The sequence below is a fragment of the Scyliorhinus canicula genome, chromosome 10 (genome assembly GCF_902713615.1).
Source record: "Scyliorhinus canicula chromosome 10, sScyCan1.1, whole genome shotgun sequence".
NCBI classification, from domain to species: Eukaryota; Metazoa; Chordata; class Chondrichthyes; order Carcharhiniformes; family Scyliorhinidae; genus Scyliorhinus; species Scyliorhinus canicula.
Window position 1 is genome coordinate 46,561,542 of NC_052155.1, and position 25,210 is coordinate 46,586,751.

General features: G+C 44.4%; 1 protein-coding gene across 1 annotated transcript in view; it reads right to left on the reverse strand.

The window, feature by feature from the left end:
* The window catches only part of LOC119972326 (xin actin-binding repeat-containing protein 1-like), a 32,523-nt gene extending 11,144 nt beyond the window's left edge, over positions 1-21,379 (reverse strand). Inside the window, exons 1-3 of the mRNA XM_038808849.1 lie at positions 21,130-21,379; positions 7,737-7,869; positions 2,057-2,113 (exon numbers count right to left, since the gene is read on the reverse strand). The gene's annotated coding sequence lies outside the window, so the exon portion shown is untranslated. The remainder of the gene's footprint in view (positions 1-2,056; positions 2,114-7,736; positions 7,870-21,129) is intronic.
* Positions 21,380-25,210: the final 3,831 nt, after the last annotated feature.

Below are 25,210 nucleotides of genomic sequence, written 5' to 3' on the forward strand. Positions count from 1 at the left end.
CTAAGAACATATCAGTGTTGGCACTGTAGTGGGTGTGTGATATTTTGAATGGTGAATAAATAGACCATGGACTTTGTCCTTCTCAATTTGGATTGTGTCTGGAGAAAAGATTTTGAACTGAGCATCACTAGAGTGAAGAACTGGTAGAAACAAGTTTAACATTTTGGAGAGACCAATTTGATGTGATAAATTAAGGCAATCACACAATTAATCTATTCAAATGTAATGCCTTATAAGAGATCTTTCTCGAGCGCCGCACGAGAAAACGGGTGCGGCAGGATGGAGAATCCCACCCAACATATCCTTTGCTGGAGTTGTGATGGACAATGAATATAAATTTAGTACTAAGATGGAACACAGTGAGAAATGTCAAACTCATTTCACTTAGCGCCCATACAGCTGGCAGAGAAAGGAGACTCCAGGCCATTAATGTGGGCTAGCTTTAAACACAGGCCCAGAAGTGAAAATGTCACTTCAAGATCACTGGCAAGTAGTCGAGTGGACTAATTCCAATTCATAATTCAAACCTTTGAGGGAAATTGAAAACATCCAAATCCCAGAATGTTTATCTTTAAATGTATGGCCATGGTTGCTTAATCTCTAATGCCAGACTGAAAGTTAAAAATGAAAAGGGAACAAAGTAACTGGACAGAAATCTCTCCTGTCATTAGGCAACAAGCCAAAGTCAGGTATGTTGCAATCCCTAACGAGGGGGAATGAAAATGTAGAAGAGAGACTTTAAGAGAGGAGGCAATAAGGCCATTTCTTGGAAGCTCTCATATAACCCTGCTAAAGACCCTCTTTGGAACATCATTAGCAGAGGTGTCATGGATGGTTGGCTTTGGATAGTTCTGGAATCCACATTATAGGAGGGATGTGATAGCACTGGAAAGGGTGCTGAGGAGATTTACCAGGATGTTGCCCGGGCTGGAGAGTTTTAGCTACGAAGAGAGATTGGATAGAGTAGGGCTGTTTTCCTTGGAGCAGAGGAGACTGAGGGGGGGGACATGATTGAGATCAGTGAAATTATGAGGGGCATAAATATTGAAATTATGAGGGCTTGGTGGAATCATCATGACCAGAGGGCATAGATTTGAGGTAAGTGGCAGGAGGTTTAGAGGGGATGTGAGGGAAAGTTTTTTTCACTCAGAAGGTGGTGGAAATCTGGAATTCACTGCCTGAGGAGGTGGTGGAGGCAGAGACCCTCATAACATTTAAGAAGTATTTAAATGTGCACTTGTGAGGCCAAGGAATGCAAGACCATGGGCAAGTGCTGGAAAATGGGATTAGAATACTTGGCTAGTTGTTTTTGACCACTGTAGATGCGATGGGCCGAAGGGCCTTTCCAGTGCTATAGACCTCTATGACTATTTTTTTTAAATATACATTTAGAGTACCCAATTCTTTTTGGTCTTTCTCTTGGTCGGCACGGTAGCACAGTGGGTAGCACTGTGGGTCCCAGGTTCGATTCCTGGCTTGAGTCACAGTCTGTACAGAGTCTGCACCTTCTCCCTGTGTCTGCATGGGTTTCCTCTGGATGCTCCAGTTTCCTCCCACAAGTCCCAAAAGACGTGCTGTTAGGTGAATTGGACGTTCTGAATTCTCCCTCCATGTGCACGTACAGGAGCCGGAATGTAGTGACTAGGGGCTTTTCACAGTAACCTCATTGCAGTGTTAACGTACGCCTACTTGTGACAATGAAGATTATTATTATTTCAAATTAATGTAGCATGGCCAATCCACCTCATCAGCACATCTTTGGGTTGTGGGGGTGAGACCCGCGTAAACATGGGGAGAATGTGCAAACTCCACACGGACAGTGACTCAGGGCCAGAATCGAACCCAGGTCCTCAGCACCATGAGGCAGCAGTGCTAACCACTGCACCATTGTGCCGCCATACCCTCTATGACTACGACAGTGTGAAAATGTGCAGTGTGGACTTGGGACGGTGTGAATGTGTAGTAAAAAACAGAACCAATGTAATGTCAGTCATCGAGACCACTGCAAAAAAAAACAATTGATTCATGCGTCACTAAACACACCCATTTCTCCTACCTTGAACTGGTGAAGGTTGTTCACTGACTGAGGAATACTTTCTTGAGAAGAAATAACCTAAAAATAAATGGAATCAATTCATAACTGAAGGCCTCAGCAGGCACCACCCTGTTTGCAAACCTGATGAAGAGAGGAGTGTAAATAGAAGTTGACTCAAACTTAATTGGGAGTAGCATCGCTCCTCTGCTGCAACCAGTATGTGCCTGCCTGTCATCGACCCTTCCTCAGGATGCCTCAGTTGGTAATGACATACAGATTAGAAAGCCCCGCTATTTCTAGATTTCAGCCTCGCTCTTTATTGCCAGGTTACCTCAGATGGGGGCAGCAAAAAGACCATCTGGAATGGCGAGAGAAGGGAAATCAGACTGGGCTTCTTCTCCCGACCCAATATTTTAAAAAACTCACTCAAGGGATACAGGCTTCACTGACTCGGCTAGCATGTATTGCCCATCCCTTCAGAAGGCGGTGGTGAGCTGCCTTCTTTAACAAGCTGCAGTCCATGTGGTGTAGGTACACCCACTGTGCTGTTAGGGAGGGAACTCTAGGATTTTAAACCAGTGACAGCGAAGGAAAGGAGATATATTTACTCATCAGGATAGTATGCGGTTTGGAGGGGAACCTGTAGGTGGTAGTGTTTCCATGTACCTGCTGTCCTTGTCTGGCAACAACTACTGGATGATGACTTTGTAGAAACAATGTTCGATAATGGGCTGTTTAAAGAAGGCCATTTGAGCCTTTGATCTTGTCCTTTCAAATATCAAACCTATCATCCTTCAATTAAAGCTTATTTTTAATGTGCACCTAAATCAGGAGCTACTCAACACTTCCTGTACTATGAACTAGTGTCAGCCAAGGTAATACCTTCAGGCTGATAGAATAGTGTCCACACCCTTCAAATTGGGAGTTAAATGTGCTACTAGCTGGCCAAGGGGAAATAAGTCCTGGTGGACTCCACAATTTAATAACCATCTCCAAAATTAATGGAGGGCAGGTAATGCCCATGAACAGTACTCTGCCATGACTTAGCACCTTAGGCATATCTATCGCCATTACAGATTACTGACTTTGTATTCTCCGACATAGTGACTGCAACACCATCATCCTTACTATCAAATCCCTTGGCAGCCTCATTCTACCACTGAAGCCGGGCACACAAAAACAGCTTTGCTAATTCTGGTGTTCTGTCTTCCTCAACCTTTGTTCTTACTACCTCATTCCCTACTATCAAAAACCTCCTTAAATTAACCACTGTAGACGAAATGGGCTGAAGAGCCTTTTCTGTGCACGGGCATGAGTTCTGCTCCTTGAAGGTTTGCTCGGTGTGAATATGGCCTAACAAGTGGTTGCCACAAAAAAGGTAAACTCCCTTTAATTCACGTGGAGCCAGGAGGAGCAGGAATACGCATCCCAATTTGAGAAACCTCCTGACAGCCGCTGCTGCCTGTGATCAGCATCTTCCTGCTCTCCCTTCCCTTCCTTAGCACTTAGCTGAGGGTTGCTGCTGTCGAACAAAGTGGTCTAAAATCATAGAATTTCTACCGAATAGAAATAAACCATCTCATGGTCACCTCATTTTAGGAAGGATGTGGAAGCTTTGGAAAAGGTGCAAAGGAGATTTACCAGGATGTTGCCTGGAATGGAGAGTAGGTCATACGAGGAAAGATTGAGGGTGCTAGGCCTTTTCTCATTAGAACGGAGAAGCATGAGGGGCGACTTGATAGAGGTTTATAAGATGATATGGGGAATAGATAGAGTAGACAGTCAGAGACTTTTTCCCCGGGTGGAACACACCATTACAAGGGGACATAAATTTAAGATAAATGGTGGAAGATATAGAGGGGATGTCAGAGGTAGGTTCTTTACCCAGAGAGTAGTGGGGGCATGGAATGTACTGCCTGTGGTAGTAGTTGAGTCGGAAAATTTATGGACCTTCAAGCGGCTATTGGATAGGTACTTGGATTAGGGTAGAATAAGGGAGTGTAGGTTAACTTCTTAAGGGCAGCACGGTAGCATTGTGGATAGCACAATTGCTTCACAGCTCCAGGGTCCCAAGTTCGATTTCGACTTGGGTCACTGTCTGTGTGGAGTCTGCACATCCTCCCCGTGACTGCGTGGGTTTCCTCCGGGTACTCCGGTTTCCTCCCACAGTCCAAAGATGTGCAGGTTGGGTGGATTGGCCATGACAAATTGTCCAAAATTCTATGATTAACCTAGGACAAAAGTTCGGCGCAACATCGTGGGCCAAAGGGCCTGTTCTGTGCTGTATTTCTTCTCTTCTCTATTTGGCCCATTTTTACTGTCCAATTTGTCACATTTCTCTGCCCTTTCCCATATCTCTGAAAGTTAGCACTGAATCTGCTCCTGCTACCCTTGAAGGCAGCGCTGTCTAAACCCTAACAACTCCATGCATAAAAACCTCCTCATCTCCCTGATTTTCTTTTACTAAAAACATTACAATCTTAATACCTTTACTCTGTGTCCTCTAGCTACTGTTCCCGTTGCCACTGAAACAGTTCCTCCTTAGTTACTCAATCAAAATCCTTCACAGTTTTGAACACCTCGATCAAATCTTCTCTTCCCTGCTCTAAGTGGGACAATGACCAGTTCTTTAGCTGAGGTTCTTGGTACCATTCCAGTAAATCTTCTCTGCATCCTTTCTAAGGTCACGTTTTAGAAAGGTTTAATATGACTTTCTTGCTTTTCTACTCTTTTCCTCTGCTTACGAAGCCAAGGGTCCCACATATTTTTCTAACAGCCTTCTCAACTCACCCTGTCACCTCCAAAAATGCTGTACGTTCGCTACCCCTTTTAGTTTATATCACCTCTCCTCTTCCTTTCTACAGAAGTACGACTTTCATGTGTTCTCTTATTTTAGTAAGCTGGCAATGTCACCGTCAAATTTTGAAATTATGCCCTGTGTATCTAAGTCTAGGTTATATATAAAGGGTCCCTGATAGGAATCATATACATCCCTCCAGTGTGGGAAACAACAGTTTCCGACTACTCTATGTTTTCTGTCTTTTAGCAATTTTGTGTCCACACTATCACTTTGCCTTTAGTGCTATGGGGTTCAGTTTTGCTAACAAGGCTATTTGATGGCTCATTAAAATGTCTTCTGAAAGCATTTATGCACAACATCAACCAAGCTGCCTTTGTTCTCTAAAATGGGCAAGCTGCCTGTGGAGGCATGGGAGGTGACAGCATCTCGCCAGAATTACTGAGATGAGTCCCGAGGCTCAATTTCAGGCTCGTGCCTCAGACCTTTCGACTAGGGTGTGTACTATGCTAATTCTGGGTACGCGGGGGGGGGGGGGGGGGGGGCAGGCAAATTTCAAACCTGTTTTTTCCTGCGCCTTGCAGTAGCAATTTCCTTCCAAAAGGTGTCATGTGAGCATTGTGCACCTTCAGACAAGAGGGCACATTTATGAAACAGAGCAGCAGCTGGTCACTGCTGTGGGAAGCAGCCTGCTTGACTGCCTGATTCTTCAATGAGCTGCCAAAGAGCTGCCACGAGCAGGGGAAACATTGGGCAGGTTCATGTGGAAGACAGGGAAAGCACTTCAGGTCTATAAAAATAACCAGGCAAAATGGAATAAAAATAGCTCAGCACAAATGTAATGAACGTACACACATCAGTCACTGTGTTTAGAAAATTCCACTGAATCAGACCTTTACAAGGACTATAATTTCCCCTTGACGGAACTTTTCATGTTAACCATTAGCTTGATTGGCAAACAAGACACTTTTAAAAATTCAACGTTCAGAGGTGTTGATTTGTCCCATTAAAAATGTGTTTCCCCATGTCTGGTGGAATATCAACCATTCTGCTCCATATGCAGTGCAGTGCAAGCAATGTTGTCTCATACATGGTGTAATAAAGAAAGACTTTATATAATGCCTTTGACTGCCTAAGCATGACCTTGTACTTTGCAGCCAGATAAACATTTTTGAAGTGCAGTCATTGGTGGAATTCCATTTTCCTGATGACACAAATATAAGTGGTTTAGTTAGCCATGTAGTTGAGGGAATAAAATTACAAAGCGATATGGGCAGCATGGTAGGATAGTGGGTAGAACAGTTGCTTCATAGTTCCAGGGTCCCAGGTTTGATTCCCAGATTGGGTCACTGTCTGTATGGAGTTTTCACATTCTCCCCGTATGTGCGTGGGTTTCCTCCGGGTGCTCCGGTTTCCTCCCACAGTCCAAAGATGTGCAGGTTTGGTGGGCTGGCCATTCTAAATTGCCCTTAGTGGCCAAAATTGCCCTTAGTGTCCAAAAAGGTTCGGTGGGGTTACTGGGATATGGGGATAAAGGGGGATAGGGTGGAGGCGTGGGGCTTGGATAGGGTGCTCTTTCCAACTGCTGGTGCAGACTCGATGGGCTGAATGGCCTCCTTCTGCACTGTAAATTCTATGATTCCAAATAGATAGATTAAATGAGTGGGCAAATTTGTGGCAGATGGATTTCAACACAGGTAAGCCTGAGCTCTTCTATTGTAATGGAGGAAAGGATAGATTCAGATATTTCTTAATGATGAAAAGCTAGGAATTGTGGAGGTCCAAAGAGAATTTACAGTTCCATGTGATCAATAAAATTTAGTAGTCAAATAGCAAAAAAAAAAAAGCTAATTGAATGTTAGCCTCTATATCTAGAGGGCTAGATTATAAGGGAAGATTTGAGGGCTGCTTTTGGAGTGATGTGCACTGTTCTCGGCTCTCAATCTTAAAAAAGGATATATCAGCACAGATCCACCTTAATGTTACCAGGGCTTCAGGGGCAAATTATGAGGAGTGATTACACAACCTTGCCATGTGTTCCCTGGAGTCTGGGAAGTTCACATGTGATTTGGGAGAGATTTTTCGGTCTTTGCAATTGATATTGAAGAGAGCAGCTGTTCCCACTAGTGGGGCAGCACTAGAGCAAGGGACATAACCCTAAAATTAATGCCAGGCCATTCAGGAGGAAAGTTCAGATATAATTTTTCACACAACACGATCTCTACCACAAAGAAAACAGTAGATTTTCTGATTAATCATTTTAAATCCGAAATAGACTATTCCTAGAAAAAGGTATTAAGGAATGTGAAACCAAGGTGGGCGTATAGAGTTAGTATCCAGATCAGCTATGATCTCATCGGATGACAGGAAAAGCTCAAGGGGCTGAATGGCCTCATCCTGTTCTTATTCTGTCCCACAACTGGTGAAATGCAACCCGTTCTCTCATCATTTATTTATATTTCCAGGACTTTTGAACTGAATTTCCGTTCTCAACCTACTGTGGTTGGATTTGAAGTTTTGGATTACTAGTCTAGGCCCGATGGCTTGGAGAACTCACATAACCACTACCTTGCTACAAAAGCAAAATACTGCAGATACTAGAAACCATGAAATATTAATAGAAAACGCTGGAAATAGTCCGCAGGTATCTTTTCCGAAGAGAACCAGCCCCAAATCTTTAACTTTTCTAGTTTACCTTCCCAATAATAGAACTGTCACAGGTTAGTGACTGACAAGTAAATTGAATGATTTGCCAAGCAATTTTTAAAAATTAGGTGCCCCTTTAAGAACAGTTCTGCCTCTGTAAGCAGTCCAAGAATGTCAGGGTCTGCTATGTATATGTCCTCTTGACCTTTATGGTTTGAAAGAGAATGAGAGAAAATGAACGGAATGCTGAATACTCACAGGCTTCACTGAGGAGTCTGCTGCAGATATTTTAGACGGATAGATGTAGCTGACCTCTCTCTGACAGAGGAGACCTCCTGTCCTTCCAGTGGCTGGTTGTTGGATGCCCTCACATGAAATAATCTCTTCCCGTCTGCAAGAGGAACGGTTTTCATTAAATCAAATTTCAGGAGATTTTATTTAATTGCTCCACAAAAAGAAATCACAGGCCATTTTTTTTTAAAATTGTTTCCGATTACCAGCTGCCACAATCCTGATCTGTCCAGTTTCGAGTTGCTGTAGGGAGGCCTGAGACACTGGTTGCCAACCCATGTGGATTGTCCGGGAGTCCCCAGGAATTAGGAGATTAATCTAAGGCATAACTTCCTCCCAGTTACATTCCAACCCCTTGAGATAAAGGCCAACATTCCATTAGCATTTTTGCACCTGTGCAACAGCTTTTAGTGACTTGCTCACATGGTAACCTACATTGCTCCACAATGCACAATCTCCCACCAGTAAGGAAATATTCTGATTTATCATAGAATCATAGAATTTAGAGTGCTGAAGGAGGCCATTCGGCCCATCAAGTCTGCACAGACCCTTGCAAAGAGCATCATACTTAAGCCCATGCCTCCACCCTATCCCGTAACCCAGTCACCCCACCTAACCTTTTGGACACTAAGGGACAATTTAGCATGGCCAATCCGCCTAATCTGCACATCTTTGGAGTGTGGGAGGAAACCAGAGCACCCAGAGGTAATTCACTTCACTTGTCAACACAGATTCCCTGATGAGCTAATGCTTTTAATGGTCTGGCTCTCAGCCAAGCATGTATAATGTGATTATGTATGAGTTGGCATTGAGAGTGCGAGGGGCCATGTGGAATGGAGTGGGGTAGGGGGAAGCTGACGTGATGTGAAGGTGAAGTGCTTTTATTACACCAGGGAATGAAGCAGTGGACATCCAAGGCAGTCCTTCTAACCAACCTGTACCTCTGGCTACATGGGATCTGCTTCCGGGGTCAACAGACCTGACTCCATCCTGGACTCCCCCTCCAAGCCACCCTAGCTAGGAGCTAAAATTGTGTGTGACTGGGCACTTTAAACCAAAGCAGGTTTCGTAAGTCGGGATATTTCCAGGCACAAGCGCCTTGTCTTGGTACCGAAAATCTGACCCTTTAATGCACGTGAGAAACAGTACAGAAATGCAATTTGCTGCAATTTATGCCATGATGCTATTGGCACCCCGCTCTGTGTTTGGCCCCCTGTTTCTTACAAATTTTGAGTCAACAATGTCCAAGAATCCAGCAGACAATGTGAATTGCAAGCTTGTTATCAGCTGAAATCTTAAGAAGACCTGGCCTTATTCCACAATTTCAAGCAATGCCTGTCTAAACCATTAATTCCTCATTTGCCTTGCATTCCCTCTTACTCTTGAAATATTATTGGTGGCATCCTGCCCTATGAACTCCAGCCCCTCACCAAGAAGTCTTAATGTGTGGATCTTAAAAAAGATCATTCATTTTCTCTCAAAAACACTCTCATCACCCCTCTTTCTCAGGACTTATTCACAATAACTTCATTGCAGTGTTAATGTAAGCCTACTTGTGACAATGATAAAGATAATTGATCATTGATTGTTATGTCTCTACCCAATCCAAAAAAATCATTCACAAAAGGCCTCAAAACTCAAACTACGCACCTGCAAGTGTCTCTCAATCTTTTGGAGCTTTTTGAGAGAGGTTGTTGCAGTCATTAGTGAGCTAATTACTGACCATATAATACATGCACACGCATGCATGCACAGAAGGAGCTGCAGACTCAGCACAGCACAGCTCTGAATTGTCAGCCAACAATGTGTCAGTCGCTGGGGTTATCAACGCTGAATAAACAACGACCTCAAGCAAAGGGAATGCCAGCCCACCCATTGTATGGAACAAGGACAGGAAGAGATTGTGATCCGTCCCTGCAGGAATCGCTGTCAGCTGGCTTTAGAGCCTTAGGTTACTTACAATAGACAATCACAGGATCTGCTGTACAATCACATCAGGCTCCACTGTTTAATAAATGTCCCAGTACGGAGTGAGGCCAGTTCCAACCTTTTATTGTCTAGTCTGCTGGCTGTCTGACATGTGTGGAGACTAATGGTGCACTCCCAAAGAGTCTCCAAATCCCAAATATTGAGAAACCAACTAAGGGGTTCTTTAATAGAAAAGGAAGAAGCTGGATTCATATAGACTCTTTCAAGTCTTAAGGATGTCAAAAAATAAATATTGCAGTGTAACCACAGCAGCTAGTTTGCACAGAGCTGGATCACGATAACAACAAGGGGATGAAGGCCACACAAAGCTTTGATGATGAAAGACTTAGCCAAGGTGCCTCCCTTCTTGCTCTTCACAAATTTGCCATGTTCATGATCTGACAGGTCAGGCAGGCCTTTAATTTAACATCTCATCCCAAGAATGACATATTAAACAAAGCACAATCCTTCTATTAGCAATTAAGTGCTCGTCCCAAAGTGTGGCTTCTGCTCTCACTGAGCCCAGACTGATACCTGTTTACCTGATACTTCACAAACATTTCTTTTGGATGTCTTGAAGGTATGAAAAGCACTGTATGCAGCTTTTCAATTTCTGCAGACAAAAACTCTTCCCAGATGAACTCTTTCCCTGTTGCAATGCCAGACTGATCATCGCACTCAGCCGTGGGAACTGAGGGTTAGGAGTGAAATAGGGCATGGGATAGAAATGGTGGAGGGATGCAGTAGAAATGGACAGACAATGGGAGAAAGATGAAATAGCAATAGGAAGCAGTGCAATGTTGGATTCGGAGGTTTGACTTGCTTTTATATAGCAGCTTATATTACAAAGCACGTCACACAAAAGAAAAACATTGAAATTTCATAGAATTTACAGTGCAGAAGGAGGCCATTCGGCCCATCGAGTCTGCACCAGCTCTTAGAAAGAGCACCCTACCCAAGCCCATACCTCCACCCTATCCCCATAACCCAGCAACCCCACCTAATACTAAGGGCAATTTGGACCCTAAGGGCAATTTAGCCTGGCCAATCCACCTAACCTGCACATCTTTGGACTGTGGGAGGAAACCGGAGCACCCGGAGGAAACCCACGCACACACGGCGAGAACGTGCAGACTCCACACAGACAGTGACCCAAGCCAGGATTCGAACCTGGGACCCTGGAGCTGTGAAGCATTTGTGCTAACCACCATGCTACCGTGCTGCCCTTATAATTATTGGCAATTACAGCAACCATTTTGCACACATCATAATCATAAGATGTCCCATAACAGAACCATAGAAAAGATACAGCATAGAAGGGGGCCATTCGGCCCATCTTCTCCATGCTGACCCAAAGACATCCATGTGCCCTTTCTAATCCCATCTTTCTGCACACCACCCATAGCCTTGAAGTTTACAGCACTTAAAGTGCAGATCTAGGTACTTTTTAAAAGAGTTCAGGATCTCTACCTCCACCACCAACTCAGGCAGTGGATTCCAGACAATGTGACAACTGTCTAGTTAGACTTGGCTTTGTCTCTTACTGATTGAGGGGGGATGATGACTTGGACAAAGAAAAATCCCTCAGTTTCTTCATCTGGTGCCAGGGATTCTTTGACATTTTCCTGACAGACAATTAAGGCCTTACTGTTAGTATCTCATCGGGAACTCAGGCATGGTTTCCCTTAGTAATACATTATCTAATACCGAGACTATAAACTCTAGGGTTGGTACTTGAACCCATAGTCTTCCAGCCAAGTAGTGGCAGTGCTACTAAATGCTGCAGGCGCCACTTATTATTTAAGACCTTCACATCACGAGGCTCAGAAATAAGGAAGGAAAATATGATTAATTTAAAGAAGACACCTGTCCGGATAATTTCTTAGGAAATTTTCAAAGTGTACTCAAAAATAAATTTGGCTTGGCCAAAATCAGACATAGCTCAGCAATCTTTTTAATGGCCTCATCACCAATCATGGACAATCCTTTTAATTTGTGTAATGGGTTAGAAAACATTTGGTCCGATTTAACAGGAAACAACAAAGTCCCATTTTGGGCACATTTGGTGGGGTGTTTCTCGGCGCCTGCAGTACCAAGAACGACCCCACTATCAAAGGGGACTCTCTTTCTTTAACCTAGGTGAGGTATGTGTGGTAGTATGACTAGAGGTACTACGGTACCTGGGAGTGCTGAGCCACCATTGGTGGAGAAGGCTCGCTGCTCATTGGCCCAATGGTTTGTAACCCATTGGTCAGTATGTAAGGTAGCTCCGCCCATTGAGGCGGGGTATAAGAGCCCGTGTTTCCCCTGCAGCTTCCTTTTCTGTACTTGAGCTGCTGGGGAAACATCTTGTCTTTTAAAGCCTTCAATTCGGACTACATCCTCGTTTCTGCGGTCATTGATAGTGCAGCAATATGTCCCGCCGAGGCAACACTTGCTTCATTTCCTACTCAGACGAACGGAGCCCATCTTTTAGGCCTGTCAAGGTACCAGGCTGGCAGTGCCAAGGTGCCAGTGTGCCAGCACGGGGGCCAGGGTACCTCCTTGCCCAGAGCGTAAAAACCCAGGGGCCTCCAATGGCCTGAGAGACTCCTCCCACGTACAGTTAACCCTCGTCCACGTTTGTGCAAACCAGTGCTAAGCAGGGCCATGGTAAAGTCACGGTGTGGAAATTCGATCCCAGGCCTTCATGGAATTTACAGTGCAGAAGGAGGCCATTCGGTCCATCGACTCTGCTCCAGCCCTTGAAAAGAGCACCCTAATTATACCACACCTCCACCCTATCCCCATAATCCAGTTACCCCACCTAACCTTTTGGACACTTAGGGGCAATTTTAGCATGGCCAATCCACCTAACCTGCACATCTTTGGAGCACCCGGAGGCAACCCACACAGTTACGGGGAGAACAGTCCAGACAGGCAGTCACCTGAGGCCAGAATTGAACCCGGGATCCTGGAGCTGTGAGGCAGTAGTTCTAACCACTGCGCCGCCGTGCCGCCCAGAGGCGTTAGGAGAGTTCGGAGCAGACCTATTTAAGTGAGCCTAACTGCTCATTTTAAATCGCAAATCTGGGTCGTGCCCAGTGAGGGCGAGATCCCCATCATGAGGCCTCGGGAGATCTTGTTGGATCCTGCGAGCGCCCCGGGCATCGCAAATCTCATGAGAGGCCTCTCGCGAAATTTAACGGCCTAGTCACGTGCCGAGTTGTGTGGGACGAGGCTGGTCAATCGGGCCCATTTATTTAACAGTATAACTCTTTGCGGGCAATTTCCAGCCCAAATGAGAAACTTGGGCTGAGCTCAAAATTCAGAGAGAATCGAAAAATGCAATTCTCTCCGCTTGATTGTGTTTTGTAATTTTCACCCCTCCTTCTCCGGTGGAGTGGTGTGAATTGCACCACAGGAGCCAGGGAACCATATTTTCATAGAATAGCATGTCATTAGCAAGCAACTCTTTCCAGACCTTCCTCCCTCACAGAATTTTCACTGGGTGCTAGATGATGTCATGCCAGGGTAGTTTCCAACTGGTTTGGCCAGACGTGAGGCAGTTGAGGGCAACCCTCTGGGGCACAGAGGTAAATATCGCCCCAGGGCAGTTGAGGGACTGCCCAGAAAGTGCCCTGGTATTTCACCCTGGCACAGGTCAGCACTGCTTTCTTGACACTGCCAGGTTGGCACTGCCAGATTGGTTCTGCCATTTTGCTATTGCCAGGTTGGCCCTGCCTAGTTGGCCCTGCCAGTTTGGCACTGACAGGTTGGCAGTTCCAACCTGGCAGTGCAAACCCAGCAGTGCCAATCTAGCAGTGCCGACCTGTGCCAGGGCAGTGCCAATGGTGGACACTAATGGGGTGATGTGTATATGTGTGAGCACATTTTTTTCTCACTGGAACTTCGCCATTTTTTGGTACGATTCCACTCTGTGTCCACCAGATATGGAATAAAAACTTGGCACACACATGCTAGAATAAAGGGATTAAGGGTTATGATGTTCGGGCTGGAAAGTGGAGCTGAGTCCACAAAAGATCAGCCATGATCTCATTGAATGGCGGAGCAGGCTCGAGGGGCCAGATGGCCTACTCCTGCTCCTAGTTCTTATGTTCTTATGAATGTTTAGCGGTAATATTACAGTCTCTGACAATAAGCAAGAGGTCTCTTGATGTGGTCTCTGTGGACCTAAATGCTTGGTGAGGTGCCAGAATTGTTTTGCTATGTCATAATGTGAGGTATCTCCAATCTCACTGGAATTAATCATGAAAAATCCCAGCGGCAATTTTCACTGAATACTTTAGGCACTAAAGGGGTAAGAGATTTGGCCAAGGTGGAGTATTAAGCTGCAAAGACTGCATCTTGGTAAAGGAGTTGAAGTCAGCACTAGAAAAGGCCACCCAGAGAAGGGGCTGTTTGACAACCTGCTATGTGCTCATTACAGAGGCAACTTGTCATTTTGGTGGATAATCCTTTGTTTAATGATCTCTCCCAACAATGACCAGCTGAGCAGAGGAAAACAAGTCCTTGCTGAGAATTATGAGCTCTGTTAAAGGTATCACCTTTCGCTGTTTAATTGCCGTGAGAAATTCAAAGCGAACTTTCATAACACAGTGGGAGAATTATTGAAGACTTTGGCAAGACTTTACTGACTGCTGAGAGAATATTGGTGAAGAGAAACATAAAGTAAAGGATAGGAAGATAAAGAGACAAAGAAACATACAGAAAGAAATCTGAACATTTATGTGTTTGTATTCAACAGGTCAAAGATTCTAAGTCCTGCCCCAAACTTGACATTTGCCATCCTTACAGGGATGAGATTGGAGTCAGGTTGGAGTTCACACATGTCCATTCGTGGAGGTATTTGAGGCCATTTAAATCAGCAGCTCCCTCGACTGAAGTGGCATTTATGATAGTCTAGGAGTGCGAATCCCAGAGTGCAAGATTAGAAAAGATAAGAGGAGATCTGAACTTGGAGGATTCATTCTGATAGCCAGGGGACTCCTTTGGAGAGGTAAGGTACCCCTTAGGATCTTGTCCTGGGGCACATTTGGGAGAGGTAAGGCACACTTTGTAAGAGGTAAGACACCCTTTCGGAGAGGTTAGGCACTGTTTAAGACTGTTAAAATCAGACATGATTTTTCACTTTTTCTACACATGCTCTTTGGAACTGTTAAGCTGTCAAGGAACTGTCCAGCTGTCAAGGACCTGTCAAAGAACTTTCTAGCAGTCGAGGTAATATCCAGGAGCTGTCAAAGTCAGCAAAGCAGTCACGGAAGTGTCTAAGGATAATAGGTGAATTGGCTTGGTTGTGACAAGGGCAAAGGCTGGTGGGTGGGGTCCATGAGTTGGCATGTAAGAGGCAGAAGAGGACATGTAGTGGGGGTGCAGGGTGAGGAATGGAGGGCTGCTTTTTGCTTTAACCTTATATTTTATTTATTTAAACACATTGCTGGTGGATAGAGGCAGGCCTCTGCACCTGGCAGCCTCCACATTAATTCCAAGGTCACATGTCACAAGCCCTGGATCCTATTTCAGTCTGCTCCACTGACCTGAAATCCGACATGTAGATGGACATTTTTAAAATTCGGGATTGCGGAACCGGAAAATCTCCCAACTCTGCGCTCCCGATCCAGGGACGAAGATCTAGGCCTCAGATTTGATTTATTTTTCCAGATCCTAAAACTGCGAAATGTCTTACAATCTCTATGCATTTTATAACTCAAACTTGTGCCTAAATTAATCTTTGATGTATCTCAACCTACCGCCTGCTCTTTCGAAATCTGATGATGCCTGTGAGTTTTGTTCCTACAACATTAGCCTTGTTCCGGCACCCTGGGCTCTATTAGTTTGGCCTTGATTCAACATCATAGGTTTTGCACATTGAACTTTGACATTCTTTCATAGGCCTGGACCTGTATCATGAATCTTGGCCCTGTGTCACCTGCATCGTAGATCCAGGCCCTACATTATGGATCTTGGCAGGGCATCATAATTGTGGCTGAAAATCAGACAAGGTTCTGAGGTCAGCAAAGTGCATTTCTGGCCGGTAACTGCATGCTTGATGCTCCATATAAATTGCCAGTTTTAAAATAATAAACTCAGTATCGTGCTCATGACAATTGCACTGATAGGCAATTGCTATCATAGCCCACATATCAGAAAATCCATCAAAGCTCCCGACAATTGTCTCGGTGTGCAAGAATGTGAAGTCACTATTCTTGGAAGGGAATCTGAAAGAGGATTTCCTGAGGTGACAGCTGCTGAAGAGCAACAGAGGCCAGTTGGTGAATTTGGACTGATTCAGCCCATGAAACAATTACTTGGCTTCCAAGTATTTCAGGCTCACAGCTCCAGCCTCTGTAACCCATCAACCCACTCACACAATACAAATTGCCAAGAATTTCCTTTTGTTGTGTAACAGTGCATAAAAACTCCAGCCTTTCTCTCATTTTCAATTCTTAAACTTTGGTCTGAAGATAATCATTGAGGGTGATGTCAGACTGGATTACACCTTAAGGCACTTTCTCCAACATCCCAATGTCAATTTCGGGGGTGACCCACCTCCGCATAGCTGGTTCTCCCCACGCTAATTTTTTGAGCAAAGGCCCGTTAATTAGAAAGAATTGGGGCTTCTGGCTCTTCCCAGGAAGACTCATAGAGCTAAAAGCAAATTACTGCAGACGCTGTAATCTGAAACAAAAGCAGAAAATATTGGACAATCTCAGCAGGCCTGTGACAGCACCTGTGGAGAGAAAAGTGAGCTAACTTTTCAAGTATATGGAACGCGCTTACTGGGGAGGTGGGGGGAGCAGGTACTTTTAACGGGCATCTAGATAAATGTATAAATAAGGTGGGAGTGGAAGGATACGGACTCCATAAGTGCATACGGTTTTAGTTTAAGCAGGTACCATGGTTGGCGTAGGCTTGGAGGGCCAAAGGGCCTGTTCATATACTGTACTGTTCTTTGGTCTTTGAGTCTGGATGATTCTTTGTCAAAACTTTGACAAAGAATCATCCAGACTCGAAACGTTAGCTCCCTTTTCTCTCCACAGATGCTGTCAGACCTGCTGAGACTCACAGAGTTGCCAGCCAATCAGAGGCTGCCAACTCCGCATATAACCTGTGCCAGCAGGGACAATGGCCACTCCTGGTTCTACAGGTAGGGCAAAAAGATGGCATTCAATGATGGACCCAGATCTTCTGGTAGGTCTGAGCTATCGCAGCGACTGGGAGGTAGGAAACATGTTGAATAGACAAGCTGAGTGAGTGAATGGGGGAAGGCACAACTGTGGGAGGGAGGCCCGGGGAAGAGGCATCTCTCCACCTTTGCTGATGTTCAGCTCGGTTACATTTGCTGGACTACTTGTTGAATGCAGCACTCATCAACTATTAATTGGAGCAGCAATGTGATAGAGATCCTTAATTGGGCACAAAATGGTCCACTTGAGGGCCTTAATTAGACCAAGGGCAGGCAACCCATCCAACGCCTCGCCAACAACCCATAAAACCCAGGTGGAGATGTCTGACTAGCAGTGGACAGGCCACTAATGGCACAGTGTCCTGATGTATGGGCCCACCCACCTCTTTTCCCACTCACCTCTTTTCTCACTCACAGTGGCCTCTAAAATCCAGCTCGTCGTCTCTGAATCAGAATGTGATGTGTTCAATTACACTCCAGAAACATGAGTGCAAAATCTAGGCTGGTAGTTCAGTGCTGGCTTATCTAGAGCTTAGCTCCCAACTAAGCAACGTCTTAATTTTAAAATTATCATCCTGGTTTTCAAATCCCTCCATGGCTGGGCCCCACCTTACCTTTGTCATCTCCTCCAGCCCCAAAACACTGCAAGACATTTGCTCTCATCTAATTCTGGCCTCTTGAACACCCCCAATTTTAATCATTCTGGTATTGGTGTCCCTGACGTCAGTTGTCTAGACCCTAAGCACTGGAATACCCTCCCTACACTTTTCTACCTCTATAGCTCACTTTCATTCTGCAGGACATTCCTTGAAACCTACCTCTTTGACCAAGAATTCGGTCATCTAACCTAAGATTGCCTTATGTAACTCAATGTCATATTCTGTTTTAAAATGTTTCTGCAAAGCACCTTGGAATATTTTATTACATTGAAGGCACTGTACAAATATACATTGTTGTTGCAGTGCTGAGGAGGTTCTGCAGTGGCAGAGGTTCTGTCTGACATTAAACCTAAGCCCTGTTTTCCATTTTAGAGAAGCATAAAAGATCTTTTGAAGCAGAGCAAGGGAGTTCTCCCCAGTAGTGTGCTGGTCAATATTTATTTATCCCCGAGTCTTTTGACTTTATTCATTCATGGGAACATCATCAATGCAGATTATCTGGTCATTATCATTTTTCTGTTCACATAATTTTGCTGTGCTCAAATTGGTTGGCACGTTCCCTACATTTACAACGGTGACTACTTCCAAAGTAACACTTTGGGTGTGGGACTGAGATCATGAAAGGCGCAGTGAAAGTGCAAGTCTTTCTTTCTTTGACTCAGGCTGTGTGTGGATGTATTCCTGCTAAGAAGGATGGGTAAATAATGTGTTCCAATATTAATCACCCAATGGCTATGGGAGTAGTCTGCAGGTTGGCATTGTTCCTGGGTCAATGCCTGGTTTGCACCAAGTTATCTGTTCTTATCCAGAACAATGCTGTTTGCATCAAGTGTGCTAGGAACAGAAATATCAGCTTGAGCTTCTATTCCAGATTGCCATCTAATGGCTTTTGCTTGATAGGCAGGATTCTCATATGAGGACAGATTGACTAGGTTAGGATTGTTCTCACTGGAGTTCAGAAGAATGAGGGGGGATCTCACAGACACTTATAAATTCTAACATGACTAGACAGGATAGATGCAGGGAAGATGTTCCCGATGGTCAGAACCAGGGGTCACAGTCTGAGGATTCTGGGTAAACCATTTTGGACAGAGATGAGGAGACATTTCTTCACATAAAGAGTGGTGAGCCTGTGATTCATTACCACAGGAAGTAGTTGATGCTAAAACATTCAGTATATTCAGGAGGTGGCTAGATATAGCACTTGGGGCGAATGGAATCAAAGGTTATGGGAAGAAAGCAGGATTAGGCTATTGAGTTGCATGATCAGCCATGATCATGATAAATGGCAGAGCATGCTCGAAAGGCCAAAAGGCCTCCTTCTGCTCCTCTCTTCTATGTATCTATGTATGTATGTAGGATTATGCTTGGTTCTGGTGCTCACTCAGTCAAATGGCCTGCATAGTCTCACTTCAACACTCACACCCGACAATTGGCCACTCAAGTGAGGTATTGGAGGATCATCAGTATTTTTGGGTCTGTGCCTCAGCTTAGGCCTTCGGGGGAGGATGGAGAAATTTGGCGAGAGAGAAAGCTTCAAGTTATGCTGCTGATTTGGAAGAATTTTTGAGGTAATTTCTATTTCAATCAGCAAGTGGTGAGTAACTTTGGAATGTTTATGCCAGGACTGTGAAGTAATCTGGTCCAAACAACTCACTTGCAGCTTTTTGACAATCCTGTACGTTCAGAACCAGCCACATTCTTTAAGGCTGTCCTGTTGGTAATTCTCTAAAACTCCATTGTACACACACACGCACACACACACTTCTCGTGCGCAGCCCACCTCACCTATTGGACCTGCTTTTGTTGTTAAGTCTCTTGATATCTACCAGCGCAGTGCTTTCAAAATCCCTCGATGAAGTTACTCTGGACTTCCTGGAACCTTAGGTCCCAGATAACACACACTGTTCCATTATGTTTGGTTTGACTTCCCTCCTTGATCCAGACCTCCACCAATAGAACATAGAACATAGAACAGTACAGCACAGAACAGGCCCTTCGGCCCTCGATGTTGTGCCGAGCCACCCCCCCCCCCTTAACCTTACTTTTTAGGACACTACGGGCAATTTAGCATGGCCAATCCACCTAACCCGCACACCTTTGGACTGTGGGAGGAAACCGGAGCATCCGGAGAAAACCCACGCACACACGGGGAGGACGTGCAGACTCCACACAGACAGTGACCCAGCCGGGAATCGAACCTGGGACCCTGGAGCTGTGAAGCATTTATGCTAACCACCATGCTACCGTGCTGCCCTAAATACTCAATACTCTATGCTCTCTGTCAAGCTCTTAACAAACCGGTTGCTACCACATTTCCCACCTTCTCAGCTCCTCTCAACCCATTTTTGTGACCTTTGACCTTCTCACTTAATTCCTAGTTTGTCCTCATTATCAGATTTTCTGCTTCCTTTGATTCTTTTACAAGCAGGAAAAGCCTGTAATTCATGTAACATCTATCACATCCCAAGGATGTCCTCAAATTCTTTGCAAACTATTGAATTACTTTTTAAAGTGTCTAATACATCGGCCCAGGCACTATATTAGTACACATTCTTGGTGTTCTCTGCCACTTACTAAATTCATTTGGTAGAAAGCTAGATGTCTGCAGAACCTCAGAACAAATTTGCTGAACCCACATGGACTCCCCAACTATGCATCTTAACAGCATTGTACAAAGAAGGAATCAGTTGCTCCATTCATGATAATAGTTCCTCCCTATTGTGAGAAGACCAACACGTCGCTGAGATGACCTGTGACTACATGCCCTGAGCTTCAGCCTTTCTTATAGTATATCTTCCTGCCCCACCCATTATAGAACATCCAGTACAGTACTTATACCAGCAATCCATGTGCACCTGTGATTGTGTCGTAAGATGCAATCAGGTGTTTTGGGCATGTATAAGTATATTTTAAAAATGGACAGCATCATTTGAAATTACCAGAGTAGGATCTGAAGGGTTCTCATACCTGTTCACATCAGCACCAGCTGCACTACTGCTTACGTCTGAAGCAAATCCCAGTTTTAAATTAGCATTTTGACCTCCAGGGGACTTTCAAAATCTTTGTGTAGAATCTTTTGAATTCTGGAATCGATTGCTTCTCAGTTAACACTGAAAAGTTTCACAGAAAAAAAAAGGTGGCGTATACATCGAGTCTGCTCAGACTGCGCTTAATCTCGCTCTGCAGAAGAACAAGTCTCCTGCTCCTTCAATCGCCAATCTCAGACTGGTAAATGAAGTGTACTGCTAACCTCAATCCTTGGCAAGCAGCATACCATCGAATGCTACACTTACTGTTAATGGTTAAGCTTATAGGGAGGATGAAGTCAGTCTTTAGCACAAATCGGGCTCATGGTAGAATTGATATTGAAGTCAACGCTACCGACAATTGGGTGCGGTGTGAAGCAAACAATCAATCTGCAATTGTACATTTCAGAATTCCGCCGAACACCACTTTCATTCCCCATTCATCTTCTAAATGATGTAATCTAATTCAAATAGGGCTTAAACAATTCTACATAACTTGCAAGAGATACACTGCTTACCAAAAAGTGGTCTCCTTACAACGTCGTCTTCTTTACCTTTTTTTTCCAGATACCCAGTTGAAAAGCTCGAGTCCGAATGGTTCTAATGGTGGAAGGAGTCCTGCTCCCAGCTGTGTCTGTGTCTCTTTCAGGCTGAGGGAAAATGCCGACAGCTGATTCTATCGCTGCTCTATGTTTGGGAGAGTAAGCCGACTCTATTTATAGGGCTTTAGGAGACTGGCTGCTCCATCGGGCTGAGTCAATCACTGCTTCCAGAAATCATCGGGGGACTCACACCATTGACATCCCTGCAGGCTGAGCATGCCAATGGCACCTACTCACTGGGCTGAGCCCGAGGTGTTTGACCAAGCCAATTGCGTGAATTTGTACCATTTCCTTCTCTTCCCTCAGATGCTAATAGTGACTTGGCAAACAAGTGCTAATGACATCGCAGTCAATAAACTGTCATTATGGACACGATACCATGCTGAAGATGAGAGCGCATTGGTTTTAGATGGCGCCAAGGTGCCAGCAAGAAAACTGAGCCCAAATCCATTAAAACCAACCTCAAAGACTTAATGGTACATCAACCAACATATTCAACACCTTAAGGTGATTTTAAAGCTACAGTTATACATCCTAGATGTCTATTAGCCTCCATCTAAATTATCAGAGTTTCAGCCTGTAATTATTTCCAGCTGTTCATTATTTTAAGTTATTTGGGTGGAATTCTCCATTTTGACTCCGCACCAGATTCAGCACTTAGAACCGCAATGATTATCATAGAATACCATAGAACTTACAGTGCAGAAGGAGGCCATTCGGCCCATCGAGTCTGCACCGGCTCTTGGAAAGAGCACCCTACCCAAGGTCAACACCTCCACCCTATCCCCATAACCCAATAACCCCACCCAACACTAAGGGCAATTTTGGACACTAAGGGCAATTTACCATGGCCAATCCACCTAACCTGCACATCTTTGGACTGTGGGAGGAAACCGGAGCACCCGGAGGAAACCCACGCACACACGGGGAGGATGTGCAGACTCCGCACAGACAGTGACCCAAGCCGGAATCGAACCTGGGACCCTGGAGCTGTGAAGCAATTGTGCTATCAACAATGCTACCGATTATGCACAAAAAGGTTCCTCTCTGACCCTCCTGGCAGGCCACCAGCTGATTGTCCACCCACCCTCTGCCGGTGGGTTCGAAGGTCCTGGCGCCATATTTAAATACCAGCTCAGGACACTCATAGAACTCTCTCCAGCCCACCAGTTTCGCCAGACCCTGCAGGATGCCAGCATGTGAACATCATAAAACAGATGAATTGATATTCATCTCTTTGCAGTCTGTGAACCCTTGCTCTGTGTAAATTGGTGACTATCTTTGCCTGTAACCTGCCTGCATAACAACAGTCACTTTAAACACCTATTCATTGGCTCTAGAACACACTGAGGATGTGAAGTCTGCTCTTTTGCTGTATCCTTGACCAAAAAACCCCACAAAAATCTCCGATGCGCCTGAATGGCTGGGTGAATAAACAATAGCTTAAATTCTTGTTCCTGATCATCAGCAATTACTGCTGCAAAAACTTTATTATGCTCAATGGTAATACTCTTCCAATGTTAAACAGTCCTCGAGACTCACATGATGAATGACCACTTGGATGAGGCAATAACACCAATGGTACGTCAACTTGGGTGGGTAGCTTTGTAAAGGACTTATATCAGTAATATATGAATAACTTTGTGTATATTTAGGTTATTATACTTTACAATTGAAAAAATTGACACATATTCAAGTATAGCCATTTTTATCCAGATGTCTCAAAGTATATCAATGGGCAACATGAGCTGGCAGCTTTGGTTTCAAAGGCTGCAAAACAGATGTGGGGCGGGTTTCTCCCTTCCGCCGCACCAGAGTTTTGGAATGGCATGCCATCGGGGTTCTTTGTTTCGTCTACTGGTCAATGGGGTTTCCCATTGTGGGGCAGCCCCACGCTGTCGGGAAACCCCCGGGACGCCGGCAAGATGGAGAATCCCGACAGCGAAGAAATCAGCCCCTTATCTGTGCCACACATAAAGTAACACCAGGGCCTTTTCAGTTCTCTTCACACTCAGCAAAGAAAAAGATTTCAAGTCATTTTCAACGGAACTTTCAAAGTTTTTATGATCGTATTGTCTCTACTTAATTATTCGGGAATCATTATTAAGTCTTTCCTCAGCAAATTAGAAAAACAGACTTTAAAAATCTATTTTATAAAAAGTTTTAAATCACTTCTATAGAAATTGAAACAATTTGAGGTAAACAGGAAAGATATTAAGGGCATATTTTAGAACAGGTTGGCCATATACAGGCTCACAGAATGGATAATAAAATCATGTTAACAATTAAATAATAGAGAATAATAAGGACCATGTTTGAGGTGAAGAATTAATCAAAGAGGTAACACCCATTGTTGCTAAAGAATTTGGCAATCTGGTTTAGAAACGTATAACTTTTCCAGTTTCCTTTCAGAAAATTAGGAATATTGTAGAAGGGCACTGGGTAATATCTCTTAATGGTTGCTTTCCTTGGGCGAGGTGTGGTTCATTTTCTCAGACATGAACTAATTACCTGTTTGAAGTTACTGCCTTGACCTTAGGTGAGGGTGTTTGTTGAGGGAGTTCTCCTGATCGAGGGTAGTCTATATTTGGGGCTAGATTTACAATTGGCTTCAGATTCAGAATAACTAGTAGTGGTGGCCTGACTGAGGGCAGGTTGACCGCTCATTTCTTCATGCCTCACAGTCTCATGCTTTCCTCTTCAGTTGCTTCTCATTTTCAATTTCAATGGGCAGTATGACTAGGGAAAATAATACACAAGAGTGTATGCTGCTACTCCCCTTGTCTGTGTGGGTTTCCTCCGGGTGCTCCAGTTTCTTCCACAGTCCAAAGAAGTAGGGGGGGTAGGCCTAGTATGGCGCTCTTTCAGTGCGTCAGTACAGACTTGATGGGCTGAATGGCCTCCTTCTGCAATCCAGGAATTTTATGGTTGTATGGTTTCCTCTTGTGTTTTTAAAGGAATCACAATTCCTTTTCACGAAGGATCCTCCACCGTAAGCAGCTGCTCTCCCTTGAAGTCCTAGCTCTTTCGATGTCACCACTGAAAATGTGTTAGTTGCACCAGTGGTAATGTTGTTATTATTATTATTCGAGAAGAAGAAGAACCTTGTACATGAGACCCTTACCTGGCAAAACGGGCAGAGCAAAAATGCCCAAGGGTCTCAAATGACCCTGTAACCCTGTTCAAAAAAAGAGGAGGCGAAAGGATGAAAAGAGGTGAGAAAGGGATAAAATTGTTTTTTCCCATTTTACATAGAGCTGTCAGTGCGTGGAGAAGGTTAAAGTCTATGAAATAACTGCACCAATCAGTGGACCATATGTTGTCGGAACGTACAACCATTTACTCACACTTTAGGCCCACATAAGATTATAGAAATACTGATGACAAAACAAAATGTGAAGACATCTGACTGCATAGTCACAGAACATAATCCTGGAACATTTTGTTACGGAAGAATTTAAGATCAAACAGCAATGAGCCTAAAGTAACGGCAGTGAGTGAGTGAAGCAGCAATGTTTGGACGCAGCAAGTCCCGTCTGACTTGGTGCACTGATTGAATGGCTTAATTGACCCAAAATAGCCTCATCACCTACTTGCTGGCAAGAAAATCAAGCAAATGGCTGTGTCATCACTAATAGATCAGGCTGACTTCATGCAGACAATCAGCGTTAAAAATACGACTGCTGAAAATCTAAATTATTATATTTTTGCAAAAAATGTTTTTATTGAGGTTTTTGCAATATACAGAACAAGAGTACGCGTGGAGATACATTTGAAAACAAAAGAAAAATAAAGAGAAATATATACACATCAGTCATCTTACATTATGTACAATAGTTACAGCTTCTTGTTTTTTGTTTTCCAGTTTAGAACTGGCTGAGTCCCTCTGCACCCCGTCCCCCTTTTCTTCCTGACTCCCCCTCCCCCTCTGGCCATCTAGCATGCCTTCTTCCCCCGTCTGCTCTTGTGTCCTGCTCCAGTTGCGTTGGCGTAGTGC